The sequence below is a fragment of the Arvicanthis niloticus genome, chromosome 24, assembly GCF_011762505.2.
Source record: "Arvicanthis niloticus isolate mArvNil1 chromosome 24, mArvNil1.pat.X, whole genome shotgun sequence".
Classification (NCBI taxonomy): Eukaryota; Metazoa; Chordata; class Mammalia; order Rodentia; family Muridae; genus Arvicanthis; species Arvicanthis niloticus.
Genome location: NC_133432.1, coordinates 10,157,157 through 10,176,063, shown reverse-complemented (window position 1 = coordinate 10,176,063; position 18,907 = coordinate 10,157,157). Strand labels below are relative to the sequence as shown.

Sequence of the window (18,907 nt, the reverse complement as noted above, 5' to 3'; positions counted from 1 at the left end):
GCTTTTTATATGAGTAATGGGGAATGAACCCAGGTCGTCATGATTATGTGGCAAGCATTATAGTGATGGAGACATCTTCGCAGTCTTGTTCTTTCTTTAATGCTGCCAACGATGCCTGCCTCTGGGGCACCATGAGCACAGACTAGACTGTGAATAGGGTCCAGGAATGGTGCTGCAGGGAGCTCCACATTGCCTTGTTCTGCAAGCCCCGCCCTCCTTCAAGCCACGCCCTGCAAGCCCCATCCCATAAAGCCCAGCCCTCCTGCAAGCCCACTGTCTGTAATCCCCGCCTTCCTGCAAGCCTCGCCCTTCTCAGGACTTCATTCCTGAGCTCTCATCTCCAAACTTCTGCACAACCTCTCTGTGTCATTGCTGGTTACAAAGCCATGATTTCTGTCATGCAGCCGTCATAAAGGTACACAGAATGGACTGAGAGTTATGTCCTTGTTCTCTTCCCTTTATTTTGGGAAGCCGAAGGGGTGGGAGGAGAGATACCAACTTTTTTTTTTTATTTCACTTATCTATTACTGTATTCAAAACTGTCTACAATTTTATGACTTCACAAACTATTTTATGCTAAGCCATGAGGTTGCAGGTTAGGAATTTGGACAGGGCTTGGTAATTCTTCTGCTCTATGGAAGGAAGGAAGGTTTACAGAGGTCAGGTCCAGTTGGTCAAGGTCAGCAAGCTATGCCCTTCAGGCCTGGAGATGAAGTTGACGATGTGTCACAGTTATCCTTTCACCTGAACTTCTTGTATTTACATGTTTATTTTTCACACCCATTCCTTCTTTCTGAAAGAGATAGGAGGGTGAAATCCCAGCAAATGGAAGTTTCCAGATACTCGGGAGTTAGACTAAGCACCTCCCCACGGCCTAACGTTTATGCATAGCGGTGTTTGGTCCCTCATACACTTTACAACTTCTCTCCATTTTATTCTTACTGGAGTTGTGTCAAATGTGTTCTGCGTTCCTCAGGGGTAGCTGCCAGGCTCCCGCTTGGCTCCTCCTCCGGGGATTCTGTCATTACATTGATTCAATACACCATACTGCCTCTCCATGCCTGACAGTTAAAAGTTCTTTTAGGAATCTGGATTAAGGAGTCTGACCCTGCACTTTGTAGCTCTCTGTGTCACAACCTCTGCTACAGAAGGTTTTCCCTGTTCCTCTGACCCACAGGTATTTTTGGTCCTGACCTGCTGGCCTGCTGGGAGCTGACATTCCCATGTCACATCCTGATGGTCCAGTGGCTGTGGGAAGAATGGAAGGCCCAATGCCTTTTTCTCACACCTATCACGTTCCATCAAGTCTCTCCCTCTGTGGATGCCGGGACCTTGGTCATCAATGGTTTCATTGTTAACGCCTGACTTTTCTAATTGCTGCTCTCTGCTCACCTACCTTTTATCCCTTCCCCTCTGAGAGAGGGGAAGGAGCCTCTCTCTCTCTCTCTCTCATGTGTGCATGTAGTTAATGCCTAAAGTTCATGCATCTGCAAGAGTGTCCACTGACAATCACCTGCTACATCTAACAGTTACTTTACCTCTTTGCTTTATTCAATCACTTCAGTGTAAAGAATACTTCACAGAGAGGCTAAAGAGATGGCTCAGAGGTTAGGAGTGCATGAGGCTCTCCAGATAATGCATGCTAAGCTCCTGGTATCCTGTGGGTGGCTCACAGTCACCCATAGCTCCAGCTTTAAGGGATCCAACATCTTCTGGCTTCTATGAGTGCCCGTACCCATGTGCCTGTCTGTATACACATATACAAAAATAAGGAGTGTTTAATACAGTGCTTATTTCTATCAAAATTTAAGTATGGAATACTGTTGCCGGCCAGAGGTGTGGCACTGTGCTGTAGACCTTGTGTAACAGACACTTCCCATCCCATGACACCCTCCTGCTGTCTCCCCTCTGCACTGTCTCTACCTTGTGCTTTCTGATGAGTTTAGATTTCTCCTTTTTACACTTAACATCACATCTTTCAAGTCTGACCATGTTGTCTAGGTGGAAGATCTACACACGGCTAAGCATTATTTCCATATATATATATATATATATATATATATATATATATACATATATAAATATTTATATACATACATATATATATGTGTATACACACACACACACACACACACACACACACATATATATATATATATATATATATATATATATATATATATATATATATATATATTCCAGATGCTCTTTATCTATTCACCTGTCAATGTAAATGCAGATTGCTTCCATGTTGCTCTGGCTATTGGGAGGACTGCTGGAGTGGACAGGTGTGAGGGTAAGTTTTCCACATCCTGACTTCTGTTAAACAGCTGGATCTAGACTCTAGACTGTTCCGTTGTACCCCGCTTCTGCACTAGCACCGTGGAATGTGGTCCTCCTTGCCTTCCCTGTCTTCTCCCTCTCCCGTTCCCTCCTCCCTCCTTTCTCCTCTCTAACCCTCTTCCCCTCACCTCCTCCCTCCTCTTTCTTCTCCCCTTTCCTCCTCCATCCTCTCCTTCCCTCCGCCCATTCCGTCTTCCCTCCTCCCTTCCCTCTTCCTCCTCTCTTCCCCTTTGCTCATTCCCTCCTTCCTTCTCCCTCCTCCGTCCTCCCTTTTCTCCTCCTTTCTCTTCTCCCTTCCTCTTTCTCTTCGACCTTTCTTCTCTTCCTCCCCTTTCCTGCTCTTCTTCTCCTCCGTGCTCCCCTCTCCTCCTCTTCTATCCTCATTTCCGTTCCTGCCCTGGGCCTTCATGTCCTCCCAGAAGACCTTTGCACTGTGGTGATTTTGCTGAATGCAACAGCACACACACACACACACACACACACACACACACACACGTAGACTGAAGAGGCTCTGCATTCATAATCAAAAAAGGCTTCACAGATGTCCTGCACTTGCAAGAAGCATCAGAACCCAAACAGATAACAACTCTTTGCCAGGATTTCCTAGGACTTGGAAGGCAGCCATGTTGCTGAAGACTCTGGATGGATCTGCCCTATCATTCTCGTCCAGAAGCGCAGCTCCTGCCACAGCGTTGGCTTGGAGACTCTCTCGGGACTGTCAACACGCATGCGCCTGTGGGTGGGGCATCGCTGCTCCCAGCGCTTGGCAGCAGCAGGTTTTAATTTGAAAGGTATACGTGATTAACAGGATTAATTGCAGATAACCGTGGACCACCAGCTTCATTCACGGAGGCCTGACATGGGAAGTGCTGACTTGAGCAACCCTGGGTGCCATTTTGAAAATGAATTCAAGCCAGATGTACATCGAAGGCACTGAATCACATGGGGGGTGGGTGGGAATAACCCACGATTTCAGTCTCATGTGGGACTTACGGTTCTATCTCTGCCTCTGAATTCTTCTTGTTCACCACCTTGTCGCTCTCCACAAAACAGGGTTGAAATCACCGCTCTGTTTAAGGATGAAAAAGCCTAGTTCAAGGACGTGTTTTCTTTAAGTCTTTGCAAAACAACACAGAATGCCCGCCTACAGAGTCCTCATCATTGGCCTTTCTGTGGATGGAGTATTCTACTCAGGCTGTGGTTGCATTGCAATAATCTCCACGTCATGTGCCAAGTCCGAATAGAGCTGACGGTAGGGCAGCTTCCTGTCCCTGAACAGTCACTTTACTATCGCACAATTGTTCACTATTATTAGTGCACATGTTATGTGTGCATGTACTCGTGTGTCCTCAAGTATATGTAGAGGTCAGAAGACCGCCTACAGGAATCAAGTCTCTGCACGGTGTGTTCCAGGTCCTTAGCTTTGGTGACAGTTACTTTTACCTGCTAAACCATCTGGTCAGCCTTTTGATTAATTACTTTCTCTGACCCTTCTTCTGTGAAACGCCATCCATCAGTTGCAGATCCTAAAGCATCAACATGGGATGCTCACAGTGGGATCTCCGTTCTCCGGGCTAAGTGGTTGCCAGGGTTACTAGGAAATCGTCGCTGTAACTATGGTCCCCGGATATCAATGCCTTCATGTTTGTACGTCAATCACCTTTGCTTCCTTTGTCCGGTTGATCACAGGTGCTTGGGGGACCTACTTCATCTCACCAGTAAGCCGTCCCTGGTGAATGGATCTGATTCTTGGTGGGTTTTTTGATTGGCTTTGGGTTTTCTATGGGTTTTTCTTTCCTGACATGGACCACAATGGCTTTAAACTCAGCCTATATCTGAGGATGACCTTGAACTTCTGATTCTTACATCTACACCTCTTGGAGCACTAGACTATTTCAGACATTCACTAACACACCTGGTCTATGCAGTGGTGAGGATGGAATCCAGGGCTTTGTGCATTAAGGGCAAGCACTCTAACCACTGAGCTACACTCCAAGTCCAGTGGTGTCTGTTTGCTTGCTTGTCTGAGGACCTATGCCCAGAACCCAGGGTCTCACACCTGCTAGTGAATTCCTCTACCAGTGAGCTCCATTCCCATCCTAAGGAAGCCAATTCTCAGTTCATGGATTTAAAAACAAACAAACAAACAAACAATAACAACAAAAGAACCAAAGCACAAACAAACAAACAAAACCACAAACTCTTATACACAGAAAACCTTCAGCTTCTGCAACATGCTATTAATGAGACTTGGTGTAAGATTTTGGAACACTGCCCACTTGGTTTTATAAAGAATAATACAGCCAAGTGGAGGGCTAAAAAAAATTAGGCCTTCTTGTGATTAAATAGTTCTAATTTAATTGGCCTGATGTACGTGGCTATGGTAGAGAGTTTCAAACAGGGTTGTCCAAAGCCTGAGCCCAGTGTCTCAGGAAGTCAGCGAGGAGTCATTTAATGACGTACTCTTCCATGATGGTTTCCACACACACCAGGAAACACACTCCTGCAGACATCAAACAGCTGCTCCGAAAAACACAGGATGGAAAAAAAAAATGAACCATTCTGTGTTTCAGCCACAACAAACAGCAGTTTATAAGAGGCCACAGCAGATCCAAGCGACATGGCCACATTCTTGAATGTCTAAGGTCGGTTGACAATCAGCAGGGGGACCACAATAAACAGCAGCAGCCGCAGGCAGGGCAGAGCGCAACCAAACCCACACCACATGGAGAGCAGTCCGTGTCAACTGGTCAGCAGACCACCACCGTCCCCTTGACGTCACAGAGATGGCTGAGGTCGGCAAGCATGGAGCAAGCACCCACCCAGGTGAGAAGGCCTTTGCTGCATTTAATCACAAACCACATCATTGTTCCTCCAGGCCACCTAAAGTATTATATCAAACCAAATTCCACCATAAGCTAGATTCAAGACATAGGCATGGTGACTTTGCTCTGTACATGTAGAGAGGACTGGAAGTCGGGGATGTTCAGCTTGAACTGGAAACTTGACACATTTCAAAATCACCTGGGAATACAATCTCAGTTGTCTACTGACTATCTTTGAGGGAGTTGTCATGATTTAATTAACTGATATGGGAGAGGCCAGCCCACTGTGGGTGGCACCATTCCCTAGGCATGAGGTCCTGAACTGCTGAGCATAAGAAAATGGAAGCAAGTGAGTGTGTAAGCATTCATGTCTCTCTGCTCTGAACTGTGCAAATGATGTGACTATCACAGAAGTGACAGGTGGCAACCTACTGTAGGCTTCTATATATTTTTTTCCAGAGCTGAGGACTGAACCCAGGGCCTTGTGCTTGCTAGTCAAGCACTCTACCACTGAGCTAAATCCCTAACCCGGCTTATATTTTTAAAAAACTACTTTAATAAGTTTATTTAAATGCTTTAACTTTCATTTTAGCCCACCACCCACCAGTCTTAGTGGAAAGGAAAGGTTAACAGGGCAAAAGAGGATGTGGACCTGTTTAGAAATAGTTCTTTGGGGTAAATCCGATCTGCATTGTCAGGATATCAGCAGTTCAGTTCCCACGACTCAGCAGAGGTAGCTCCATCCACTAGCAAGCACCATCCATGAACCAGCAAGGGCAGTTTGATCCATGTTGCGCCCCGCTTGTCCAGCAAGGAAGACGCGACAAACCGGATCCTTCTCAACAACCTTTATTGGAAACGCTCTTTTAGCTTTCTGGGAGAGACTGCCTCGAATGCCCAGAACGGGCTGCTTATATACCCCCAGCCCTGGGTGTGGCAAAGCACATGGAGGTGTCCGATTGGTCAATTTGCAATGACTCATTAGCATACTCATTAGCATACCCCACCCGGGAGGGGTGATTGGCCAGGTTCGTGGTACCCTAGTTGTACCTCATTTGCATGCCCCGTTTGGGAGGGGCTGGAGTCAAATTCCTAAGTGCACTGCACATGCGCAGTGCACTGATAGTTCTACCTGAAAGCCTTGAGTAGCCGCCATCTTGGATCGTTGCCTCAGCGGCTGACGGGCGAATGTCAGCCTGTCAGCCGCTTTTGAGGCTGGGGTGCTGCTTCTCTCGGCTGGCAGCCGCAGCCACTTTTAGTCCGTGGCGCCGAGAGCAGAAACGGGCAGCCGCTTTAAGTCGGCAGCAGCGCTGTGAGAAAAAACGGGCAGCTGCTTTGAAGTGGTGGCGGTGCCACCGCTTTTCAAGCTGACAGACCTGCGGTGCCTCCCAGCCGTCAGGTCTGTCAGGTCAGCTGCTTACAGATCCAGAAGAAACTGAGAGACTCTGTCAAGTGGTTTGAGTCTGCAGAAGCAGCATAAAGCTGCCGGAACATTACCAGTAGTTCTTTGGTGCATTTCTGTCTATGATCTATGAAGTCATGACAAACGATGACCAGCAAAGAATGGCAAGGCAAACCAATACCATACAGCTCTGTTGGCTGGCCCTTGGGCTATATTTATACCCCTTTCAAACACCACGTGTTCTCTTAAGCCTCCGCTCTAGCAAAACATCACATGCTCTTTTTCCAGGCTGCTTCCAGAAAAACACCACTTGTCTGTTTTCAGCAAAATATCCTCCCACATGTCTGCTTCCGCAAAAACATCCTCTCATAAGACACTCTCCAGAAAAACATCACATGACTCAATTGAGTCTCCAAAGAAACCAGAAAATTTCATTTCAACTGCCCACCACTTTCACATGGAGCCTTTCACCCACTGGTGAGGCACTGAGGCCCTTCCCAGCTCCCTGCTGTATGGTCTTGACAGAATCTGAGATTTGCAGAAGCAGAAAATAGAAGATTAGAATGGGAGATCCCATCTTTCCAAGGAAATACCTAAGAAGAGCATTCAAGCTTTCCACAGAAATTTTATTAATGGAAGTGCAGTCTTTTTAAAACATTTGTTAATGTATTTGATTTGTGTGTGTATGTGAGCTCAGTCACACACCGTGCACGTGCTACAGTGCACACTTGGAGATCGGAAGGACAACTTTTGAGGGTGAGTTCCTGCCTTCTGCCTTGTTGACACTGGGTCATGTTGGTTGTCTCTGCTGCTGAGTCATGTCCGGTTTTTATGTGGTTGCACTGGACTCGGGTGCTCAGGTTTGCATGTCAAGCCCTTCCACCCAGTAAACCACCATTCACTTTTAGCTTTCTCTTAGCTCTGACAAGACCGAAGGAGCTAGGTTTTTAGCCTGGAAGACATTACTAACTTTTGAGTTGAGACTCTAGGGAGAAATATTGGGGAGGGCATCTAGCATTCTGAAGTCCTACCATGATCCAGTTCTTACATCGTATGGGACCCACAAACAGGCAATAGTGAATGTTATTGAGCCTGACTCTGCACTGGGAAGCATGGTGAACATTGTTTTTATTATTTCGTGGTCCTCAAAATAATTCTTTGCCCAGGTGTGGTAGTGCATACCTGTAATCCAAGCACTGAGGAGGTCAAAGCGAAAGGACTTCAAATGTACAACCAACCCGGGTTACATATCGAGATTCTCAAAAAAATCAAATAATAAAACAAAACAAAATGAACAAACCAACCAACTGACCAACCAACCTATCCATTCTTTAAATTAATATTCTCATTTTAAATAGGAGGAAACAGAGCCTCGGAAACAAGTCATTTCCTCAAGAATAAACAGAAAAGTATTGTAGAAAAGGGCACAGATACACAGACACACATATATACACACAGACACAGACACATACAGACATACACACAGACATACACAGAGACACATAGATACACACACACACACACACACACACACACACACACACACAAACACACCCACCTAAAGCCACCCCGGTCTTTCATGAATTATTCTTATGGTCTGATCTTACCTTTTGCTGTCCTCCCTTTTCTGCCAGGTAAGGTTTTGAAAATCCAGTTATGCGACTGTGGTGATCCAGTTATGCGACTGTGGTGTTCTCTTTGTTGTCACAGGTCCCTTCCTAAGGGACCCAAGCAAGGAAGCCCCAAGACAAACCCCAGAGTCAGGCATTCCTCAATTGCTTCTCTGTCTTTAGGCTTTGACAATAAGGCTTGTCATTAGGGACAACTGCAGATGTTTTGATTTTTGGGTTTTTTTTTGTTTTTTTGTTTTTTGGTTTTTTTTTTGTTTGTTTGTTTTCTGTTTTTTGTTTTCTGTTTTTCGAGACAGGGTTTCTCTGTGTAGCCCTGGCTATCCAGGCACTCACTCTGTAGACCAAGCTGGCCTTGAACTCAGAAAGCTGCCTGCCTCTGCCTCCCAAGTGCTGGGATTAAAGGCGTGCGCCACCACCACCCAGCTGACAACTGTGGTTCTTAAAGACCATATAATCTCAGTGCTTGGTAGGTGAGGGGCGTCCTCCACTCTTGACTTCCTCACCACACAGGGGGTTCTAACGTCTAGTCTTGATAGTTCTTCCTCTCTGGGTCTATCATATTTCTCTCTGCAGTCTACTCCTTGAACTTTTGGAAATGGACAGGGCCTAATGTAAGGTCTTCTGAGAAATTGCTAGAAGTTGCTTTCTTTGGGGGAATGGTTTCTTTCTAATGCATTAAGACACTCACTCCTTCAGAGCTGGGAGATGGCCAAGTTGGTAAATTGCTGATCACGGAAGCATGGGGCAACTGTATAACACGCCCGATTGGTGGAGATCCACAACATGAAGCCTCTGATTAAAGGCTCCACGTATGTCTGAAAATTTAAAAATAAAAAGTGTGAGCAAACACGCTTAATTTCATCTAGCTTCATTTATCCAAAATCTATTCAAGCATGCATCCCCCCCCCCCCATGCCCTGTCTTTTTCATGCTGTAAGTGTTAACATCTTGTGGATTGAAACATCCTTCCCAGCTTGGGCTTGTAAACTATCCTTTTACCTGTATGAGTTCCAGGGCTTTGTCAGCCCTGCAAACTTTTCCATATGTCAGATTTAGGTTTCAGAGACGTGAAGTAGCCTCTATGTGGTAACCTAAACTCCAGAGTTGCATAGCTGGAATTTGAGCCCATGCCTGGATGAATTGAAAGCATATATATATATATATATATATATATATATATATGTAAAATTATTTGCCCCATATTTGATCTCCAAGGTAGGATGAATTACTGGGGTTCCCTTCAATTACCTGACAAAAATAATTCGCAATTAACCCTCCATTGACTGTCAGTGAGGAGCTTGAAGACAATTTGTCCTCAGCCCCAGACGTCTGCTTTGCATTATCTTTGTCAGAAACACTCTTTTTTTGTAGGAAACTCACTCTCTCTCTCTCTCTCTCTCTCTCTCTCTCTCTCTCTCTCTCTCTCTCTCTCTCTCTCTCGTGGGTCAGGAAACATCCATCCAGACTGTCTGAATTATAAAAAGAAGAAGAAGAAAAAATCTTGAGCTGATGGCATCTGAATGAATCAGATGTTACAGGGCCGGACCTGGGAGATGACTGGAGCTGTCAGTTGTCCTGTGGAGAGATGGCCCTGGGAGGCTTTGCTCAAAGTGTGCCAGGACATATACAGTCAACAAGCCTTCAGGTGAATTTCACAACATCTGTGGGAAAGGGGGTCCTCTAGCTTCTTGCTGGGGGGAATCTTACAAAATCGTGTTCATGGTCCTGGGGTAAGAAGCCAGTGGGAGACTGGGTTGACTGGGAGAAAAAGTTGTACAGGCATACATCTCCTGTGTATTTTTTTAACCATCAGTGTTAAAGACTTTAGAGCCAAAAAGGCTAATGCATGAACTCGGACTCACAGAGCTCACAAGACACTTGACATCCAATCAGCTCTCCAAACTCCAGAATCCTAGTGGGTCGGCGGCAAAGAAAATGTGATAATTTTTTTCTAACTAAACAAATCATTTTACCGAGGGGCATTCTTGCAGGTGTCTTTCCCATGAGCGGCTATCAGAACATCCTGCCTCTTGGCTCCCTGAACATCTTCTTTCTTTGCGTTTAGCAGGTGAGTCTCTGGCAAGACTTGAGAGCTGGATCTGAGTGCTTCTGATGTCTATTTTCTGCAGGCAAAGAGAGAGTTGGCTCTGGAACGTGACAAGCACCCCTCCCTTCCTCATGGTCGGGTGGTGAGATACACAGGAAGGACTCCCAACAGCAGTGCCCATTTGTCCTGTGTCTGGCCTTCTAGTTTGTTTGTTTTAGCATTTGCTAAAATGCTAACTGGGAGCTCCTTGGTGCATCCATCTTCTCACACAAGCAAGTGTCTCCTGCCTCTTCTGGGTCAGTAAGGGTGTCATGGCTCCTTCTCAGAACAGCTTCAAGGGTTGTTACTTAGTATCCACTGGGCCATTCTGTAGGTTCTAACTGAACACAACTGTGTATCTGTGTAAGTCCCCAGGACAGCGGGAACACATAAATACAACCCCTGCTTTATCTTTTTCCTCCCCCCTGTCCCCAGACTCCACTCCTTTCTTCCTCTTTTCCTCTTCCTCTTCTTCTGCCTTCATCCATCCTTTGCTTTTCCATGTTCCCCCATCCCACACCCATTCCTCCTTTTCTTCTATCTCCTCCTCTTCCTCCTCCTCCTCTTCTTCCTCCTCCTCCTTCAGCCAGGGTCTCACTATGCAATCCAGGCTGCTGGTCTCAAACTATCACATAACCAGTATTCTAGTTTGTTTTCTGTGGCCGAGATAAAGCCCTGGCCAAAAGAAATTAAGGGATGGGGGATGGGTGAGGGTTGATGTCAGTTTACACATTGTAGTCCATCACTCTGGGAAGTCAAGATAGGAACCTAAGGAAAGAACCCGGAGGAAGAAACTACAGCAGAGGCTATGGAGGAGCACAACTCACTGGCTTTCTTTCCATGGCTTGCCCAGCCTCCTTTATAACACCCAGGACCGCCAGCCCAGGGATGGCACCACCCACAATGAGTAGAGACCTCTCACACCTATTTTTCTAATCAAGAAAATGCCCCACAGACTGGCCCACAGGCCAATCTGATGGAGGCAACTCCTCAATAGAGGTTCCCTCTCCCCAGATGTGCCAAACTGGCTACAGAAGCTAACTGTTATTGCTCAGGCTGGCCTTGATCTCCTGACCCTCCTGATCAACTTCTATAGTGCTAACAACTTAAATTGGAGTCTCCATGCCTGTCCTGTCCTCTATCCCCTTGGGAACACTGCTGTGTTTTATTTGTTTTGTTTTGTTTTGGTTTCTTTTTTGAGACATAAAGTATCAGTTTCCACATCAATCACTGGACTCAGAGGAGCGATTGCTTTAAGCTGTCTCCTCTAGTGTCCCATTTTATGGAGGGAATAGCCAAGATCCAGTGAGGAGAAAAAGGTGTTCTATCAAAGCCACCTGGTAGGTTCAATACATATCCTAGATAAAGGTTCAGGGTCTTTTCCTTTTAAATAATGTTTTTAATGTTTGAAAGTTTTATACATTTATATAATATATATTGATCACATCTGCCCATGATTCCTTACCTCCAAATCCCCCCATTGCCTCCACCTCCATCTTTCAGCTTCATGTCATCTTTTTTTTTTACTATTCTTAATAACTCAGAGTCCAGTTAGTGATACCCATATGTACATGGGCATGTGGCCGCCTTCTGGGCCATGAGTAACATACCAGTATTCCTTGAAGAGAGTGACCCTCATTCTGTCAGCATTCATAACTGCCAATAGCTGTGGTGTCTCAGGGAACTCTTCTCAATCCATGCTGGAATTTTGAGTGGCTTGACCTTGTGCAGGTGACCCCAGCTGTTGCCAGCTGATGCCTGAAACAGCTGTGCCATCTCTGAAAGCCAGCATTTCACAGATCTCCTCCTATGCTGATTCTCTCTTTCCTTCCACTCCCTCTTCTGTGAGGTTCCTGAGCTTTGGATTGTGGGAGACAGATATAGAGGCTAGGTCTAGTGTTGCCCTATTCAAGTCTCTTTCCTTTGAACACAGCCTCTGAGAGCTTAACCCATGAGCCGTCACAGGTTTGGGTGAGCGTTCATAGGTACCATACATCTTGTCAGGATCACGACATTCAGGGATGTCACTCAAGAGCTGGGGTGGCAGACCCTTACTCTATGGACAGGGACGTGTGGAGGTGACACTGCAGACCCGGGAACAATGAGAATCGTGTGTTCAAATCCTCATATACCAATTACTGATCGCAGCGCCTTGGGCAAGGTCTTCAGCTTTCTGAGTCTCCATGCTCTGACATTTCAGTGGGGACAGGGTCCCCACAGTCCAACAGTGGTGGGAAGAAAGATGCACTGATACATGGTAAATACTTTGCAAAGTGCCCAGCGTAGATCAGGAAATGCTGAATGGCTGTCAGGAGCGATAGTCAAAATGGTAAATGGTGTAGATATTTATATTCTCAAAACAAACAGGAAGGGACAGCTAATTTTGTCCCCAGGAAGGGCAAGGCAAGAAAAGACCTCCTCATTGATCGCGCTTTTCTGTTTGGTATTTTTGATGGCATTTCCACTCTGATGGGTTCCTTATCCTATGACAGTAACAAAGCCACACACGGATGCAAACATGCATTATTAGCCTCTGCTGGAGCTGCCCAGTCAGATGCTGAGGGCTCTTGCTGGATATGACCCCATGCTCTATCAAGGATGACCCAAACATACAGGGCAACCCAAGACACAGGCACTCTTCAGAGACCCTTCAAATTTCCCAACCATTGGAGTTGTCCAAATCCTTCTTTTCAGAATGCTAGACTTCTGACACACTCATTACCTTGGGGGACATTCCAGTGCATATCTGCTCACATATGAGGACAGAGTCCCATTTCTGTCTTTATCCCTATTGGATAGAATACTTGAGGGCAGGAACTATGCCTATCCTTCTCTCCATGGAGTAACCCTAGGGATCTGCAGTACTGTATGCTAACCTAGAGCACCCACACACAGCGTTAAAGGTCTTAAACCTACTTTTCTTAAGCTGAAGCATAAATACGTCATTTTAATCAGACGCTTACCCCGAAGTTCTCCTTTCACCAGGCTTTTATATGTATCTGTCAGGACTAAAAGCATCTGCCTCTCAAGCCAAAACATCCAAATGTGCTCGGGGGGGGGGGGGGGGGAGAGAGAGAGAGAGAGAGAGAGAGAGAGAGAGAGAGAGAGAGAGAGAGAGAGAGATATGCTAGGGGCAGCAAAAATGAGGCAGAATTGGGGCTGGGGAGGGGGAGTAGAGAGGGTTACAGCATTACAGCCCTACCTCAGCAGCAGCACTCTTGCCTCCAGAGCCCCCGTTTTATATACTATGCTTTCTCTGAATGTCGGAGGATGTGTTTGCAGTGTGTTTGAGAGACACTCGGAGTAGGTTTAATCCAGAGGTGTTGATAGAATTGAAAGCTCGATCAAAGATTTAGCCATATGCATTTCATGGGGGGAAATGTGACTCTTAATCTCATTTGCTCTGGGAGCCATTCCTTTGTCTCTATTTGCCCTGCAGCTGTTTGAACAGAATTCAGACAGTCCCTCCTGGAGAAAGGCAGAGGCTCCTGAAACTGGGGACATAAAGGAAACACACAAGGCCCAACAAATTCCTGAAAGTTACAAGATAAACAAGAACTTGCTGGGGAAAAAAGAGGCTTTTCCAGGGAGCTGCCTACAAGTTGTGTAGGAAGATTCAGGGATCTGGCACTCAGGATGGTCACCCATGCGGAAGTGGGCTTTTCAGCAACACAGCTGCCTTTGGGTGACCCATGTTCTTCTAAGTAATCCTCCATACATATTCCTGTAAGTCATCCCGGTAAACCGACAGACTTACTAATCAAGACCTAGGTGGAATCATTACTTTGATCAGTCATTGGGATCACATCTTGGATGAACAGACTTGTTCACAATTCCCCAGGAAACCTATGCACACAACTGTTCAGAAGGTTTCCAGATCTTCTGCCATGATCATTCTAGATCTTCAAGGTAGCAAATAAGTATGATGCACAAGGTCTCTTGCCGCAGTGGGGAACACTGTTCATGCACTAGTGAATGGTCTTATACCATGCATGACATCAGACAGGGACACATACTGTGGAAATGCCGTGATAGGAAGATGGAGGTAGAGGTAAGGTCATTCCTAGTTTCCTTTTGATGGCTATGATAAAAACATCTTGGCAATGGTGTCAGGTGAGGGAAGCTATTTGGCTTACACTTGCAAGTTGCGGTTCATCACTGAATGATCTAGAAGGCAGGCCTGCCCACTATTCCACTCAGCATCATCTCCACATGGGGAACTCACTCACAGCCAATAAGTGCAGGAGGAGCCATGGAAGATGCTGGATCATGGCTCCTTCAGACTCATGCTCAGCCAGCTTTCTTAAACAGCCCAGGGCCACCTGCCTGGGGAATGGCGCCTCCCACTGTGGGCTGAATTTTACTCAGTAACAATCATGAGACTTGCCACAGACCGACTAGATCTAGGCAGTTCCTCACTTGAGGCTCTCCTCTCCTACATCCTAGACTGTGCCAAGTTGACAGTTATTTCTAAGGGGGACAATGGTGAAGAGAGACGTCTACTAGCAGAAGCCTATTGAGCTGAGTTCCAGAGGAAATTCAAGGGAGTGGGAAGTAGTTGCGTTGAGGCATGGACAAAAACCAGTGTTCCAAGAACATGAAGCCAGTGCCACTGAAGAGTGTGGGAAGACAGAAAGTGAAATGAAGCAGGATGTTAGCAGAAAGCTGCACCAGGCTCGTCTATCTTCTCATCACCAAGTACCACCGTGTTTGGTGACAGTTAGCCGTTATGAGTGTTTGCTGAAGGTCTAAATTAATACACTGTTGATCTCATCAGCTCTTCTTGTTGTTCTTTTTGAACAGCATTAGCGCCGTTACTGTGTGTTTTATAAAATAAAGGTAGCCTTTAACATTCTTGATGTTGTTTGTATCAGACAGTTTTCTGTTACTGTTACAAAACACCCTAGGCAGGGTACTTTATAAAGAAGAGAGGTTTGTTTAATGCACTTTCTCAGAAGCAGGAAGTTGTGTTGGTCTAGTGAGGGATTCCTTGGAGGTGTTTCATCATGACTGTGATGTGTACAGGAGGGACACACAGTGAAAGAGAAAGCTGCAGCAAGATGGCTCTCCCACAGGAACTACACTGATCTCTTCTAAGAACATCCCCTCCATATAATGACCTTCCACTTGCCTGGCTTCTTAAATTTCACACTACCTCTTAACACCGAGGACCAAGCTTGCAACATCCATACCTCTGAGAGACACAACTGAGCTGTAACCAAACTATAGCAACATTCTTTCCATATTGATTACGTGTAACTATATTCAGGCAGTGAAAGTTGATTTGACATCTACTATGCTCTCTGAATTCTAATATTTAGAAGATAAGTATTACCCTAGCTGAGGGTGCAGTGGGGTGCCATCCGTACCCTACAGAAGCCCTCCCCCCACTTTTTTTTTGAAAAGTGAGCCATAGAGGGCCAAAGATTCAGACAACATTACACAGAGGAAATGATGTTATGCCAGGCAGGAGCCTTCTCACCCCATGGCTGAACTTGTGTCTGGAAGGATTGGCTGATACATCTCATTCTGTTTGCTCCCATTGCCCAAAGAGGAGGATTACATAGTACAATGTACTCCGTGCCTGAAATATGGAATTTGGACCAAATCTCTGATATTTAGCTTTAGGGCACAGCAGCGATACTCAGATCCCCCAATTAGAAGCAGAGGTAGAGATGAATGGTTACTAGAAGTCTGGAGACAACAGCAGTTTCAAAAGGCAGCAACAGGCTGGAGCCAAAAGAGAGACGCTTCAGATCTCGCACCAGGAATGCAGAGAGCTAAATGAGAACCATTTGAACGCTCTGGGGGTCATAAAGTGGAATTCCCTCTTGTACAGTACGCAAGAGTTATTAAGTGTGTATATGAGACCCCTGTTTTACTTCATGTACATGATTATTTTATACAGGCGAGTTTGGAAAGAATTATAGGCTGGGAACTGGCCAGGATGTGAGATGAGCAGCTGGGGGTGGGGGAGAGAGTTGTGATGCCCTTGTTGGGAGCTCAGGCTTCCTGTGGGATGCCAAGGTGGGATCCATCCTGGGACTAAGGATTGGGAAGAGCATGTGTGCTTGAACTCCATGCCAGGCTCATCTCCAGTGAGGCACCCCGGGCTTGAGCTTTGAGGGAGAGGGTCAGGTTTGAGAAGTAAATGAGCAGAAGTTGGGAAGCAGCCCAGGAAGCTGGGCTCAGTCCACTAAAGCCTGGAGACCAGGAAGATAAGGAATTTGGACTTGGTTTTCTTGGCTTAAAAATGTGCGAGAGAATATGGGCCGTTCTGAGCACACCCAGTGATCTCAAAGGTGAGAAAGATGCTGACTTTCTGGATGAAGTTAGGGGCCAGGAGCCGGGGATAAATTGCAGATTTGAGGGGGAGATCCGAGAACAGTCAGGCTGGGCTAGTCACGTCTTTCCTGAGAGTGAGCTGGGGGCAGTGGGACTTTTTCTGGCTGTGTTTCTATATGGAGACATGGATCTATGATTGGAAAACATAACAGAAAACAAACAGACCAACAACAAATAGAAACAGGATTTCTGGCTTTGCTCCTAAGTCTGGGACCTACAGTTAGTTAAATCTCTCTCCATTTCACTAGTCCTAAAACAGGGCATGAAAAATTGGTGCTTGCTAGGTGAAGTGTTTTATTAACGATACTTTAATGAGAGAAATGGATGAGAGCAGAGATGGAATGGCAAACGCATGGGACAGGCTGTCTTTGGCTGATGGATCAGGGAATCTCTCATCTGTCTATAGTTGTTCCCTGAGCGTTACACAAGCCCTGCAGAGCTTCCCACAGGTTTTTATACCTTGAACAAACTTACCCTCACAGTGTAACTTTGTGTCTCTTGCCAACCCAATCAGCTAAATGGTTGAACTTCTCAAGTTCACAGCTTTCTTGCTCCAAATATATTTAAAGCCTTCATTCTACTAAGCTACAGCCTACCTAAAGGGAGGTGACGTGTGTGTGTGTGTGTGTGTGTGTGTGTGTGTGTATAATCACAACACCAAATCCACTTTGTTTTATTAAGCATAACTAAAATAGACATTTATTTTTGTAGCACATGGGCAGTTTTCACCCCCCCCCCAGACAAATACTATAGGGCACACACTTCTTTTTTCTTGTTTCTCTCAGACTGTTCTAGAACATTCTACCACATTCTTTTATCCATATAATCTAACAGGACGTATAACTTCTCCTGTATTCTAGATGGATGATGAAGAGAAGGCAGTTTGAGTCTTTCATGGATGGGTTATAACCATTGGTCAGATTGCTGTCGTGTGACACTCTAGCTGCAAAGGAGTCTGGGTAGCAGACTCTCTGCTATCAGTCTCTATGTGCCTTCCTAAGAACCAGGGGGATTCTTAGAGCAATGCAGAGCCTCTCTTACAGACAACAAAATATCTATGCCACAGTTTCCTGAGCAGCATAGGACCAAGCCCCAGCCAGGCCTAGATTTGAAGCCAGCTCTTCTATTTACTGACAGAAGAAACTCAGACAAACCTCACAGTGTCTGCTGTCAGTTGTCAACCAAAGGAAATGGCCTTGGAATGTGAGTTTCAGAGGATCATTGTAGAGATGCAGAGAGAACATTCATCACGGATCCTGGCTTGCTGTGGCGTGTCTGCAGCTGTCACTGGAAGCAGAGCTGGCTGTCCTTCCCTTCCTCATCCCTCTGGGCTCCACTCAGTCATTTGTAGATCATGGGCTATTTCTCACAATTTGTTGTTTGTGGAGGCTTCATATGTATTGATCCTTGATATCACCGGACCTGCCAGGAGCTGCTCGGAGTTTCTTCTGTTGGCTGGTCTGTGTTCTCATCACTAGCAGCTGCTGCTGTAACTATTCTGCTTTTCTGGGAAGACAAATGGGATCCTGGGGAGATTACCCCAAGCCACATAGATGATAAGAAAAACTGTGTGGCGTTAAACCCTCCTTCCCTTCACCCTCCCTCCCTCCTCCCTTCTTCCTTTTCTTCCCCCTCCCCTTTCTTTGTTTCCCATCCCTCTCTTTCATCCTGCCTCCCTTCCCATCCTTCCTTCTTTGTTTGTTTCTTTCCTTTTCTCTCTCATCCTTTCTTTCCTTCTTCACCCCCTCCATATAACACCACATCCCCACGCCCTCCCTAGTCATGTTCTGAGACACACATAAATCAGACAGCTTTCCCTGCCCCTTCATAAGGCACTGGGTATTTGGTCAATATTTTAAGACAGAGTCTTGTTTGAGAGGTGGAGGCACTTGCATTGGATAGGGTAAAGCTTATGCGAAGTCCCGACTCCCTGGTAGCAAATAACTTGAGGACTCAGATGTAAATCTAAATCCCTGAACCGACCCAAAGGAGGTGGTGATACTGGCAAGTCCCACCTCACGAAGTCAGATGAGCTGACCACCCATGAGCTGGAACACAGAAATCCAAGCAGGAGGAAGGAATCCAGAGATTCAATCAAGGGAGAGCCAGACCCCAGGAAGCACTTTGGACACTGGGCATAAGTTGGGTATCCTGGGTGGTTTTTGAAGGGCTTTTGTTCCTAGGTTCTCGATGAAGATGGGATATAAAGGTGTTTTCTTTAAAGGGCCCCCGAGAAGTGGGACCCCTAAAGCCTTTGAAGGCTTTCCTACCTCAGG

General features: G+C 46.0%; 1 long non-coding RNA gene across 1 annotated transcript; it reads left to right on the top strand.

Moving 5' to 3' along the window:
* Positions 1 to 2,302: 2,302 nt before the first annotated feature.
* On the top strand, positions 2,303 to 15,145 carry LOC143437672 (uncharacterized). The gene is made up of 6 exons (XR_013107022.1): positions 2,303 to 3,595; positions 4,033 to 4,095; positions 4,917 to 5,169; positions 9,650 to 9,845; positions 10,192 to 10,268; positions 13,726 to 15,145. It is a non-coding gene; the product is annotated as an uncharacterized LOC143437672 (long non-coding RNA).
* Positions 15,146 to 18,907: the final 3,762 nt, after the last annotated feature.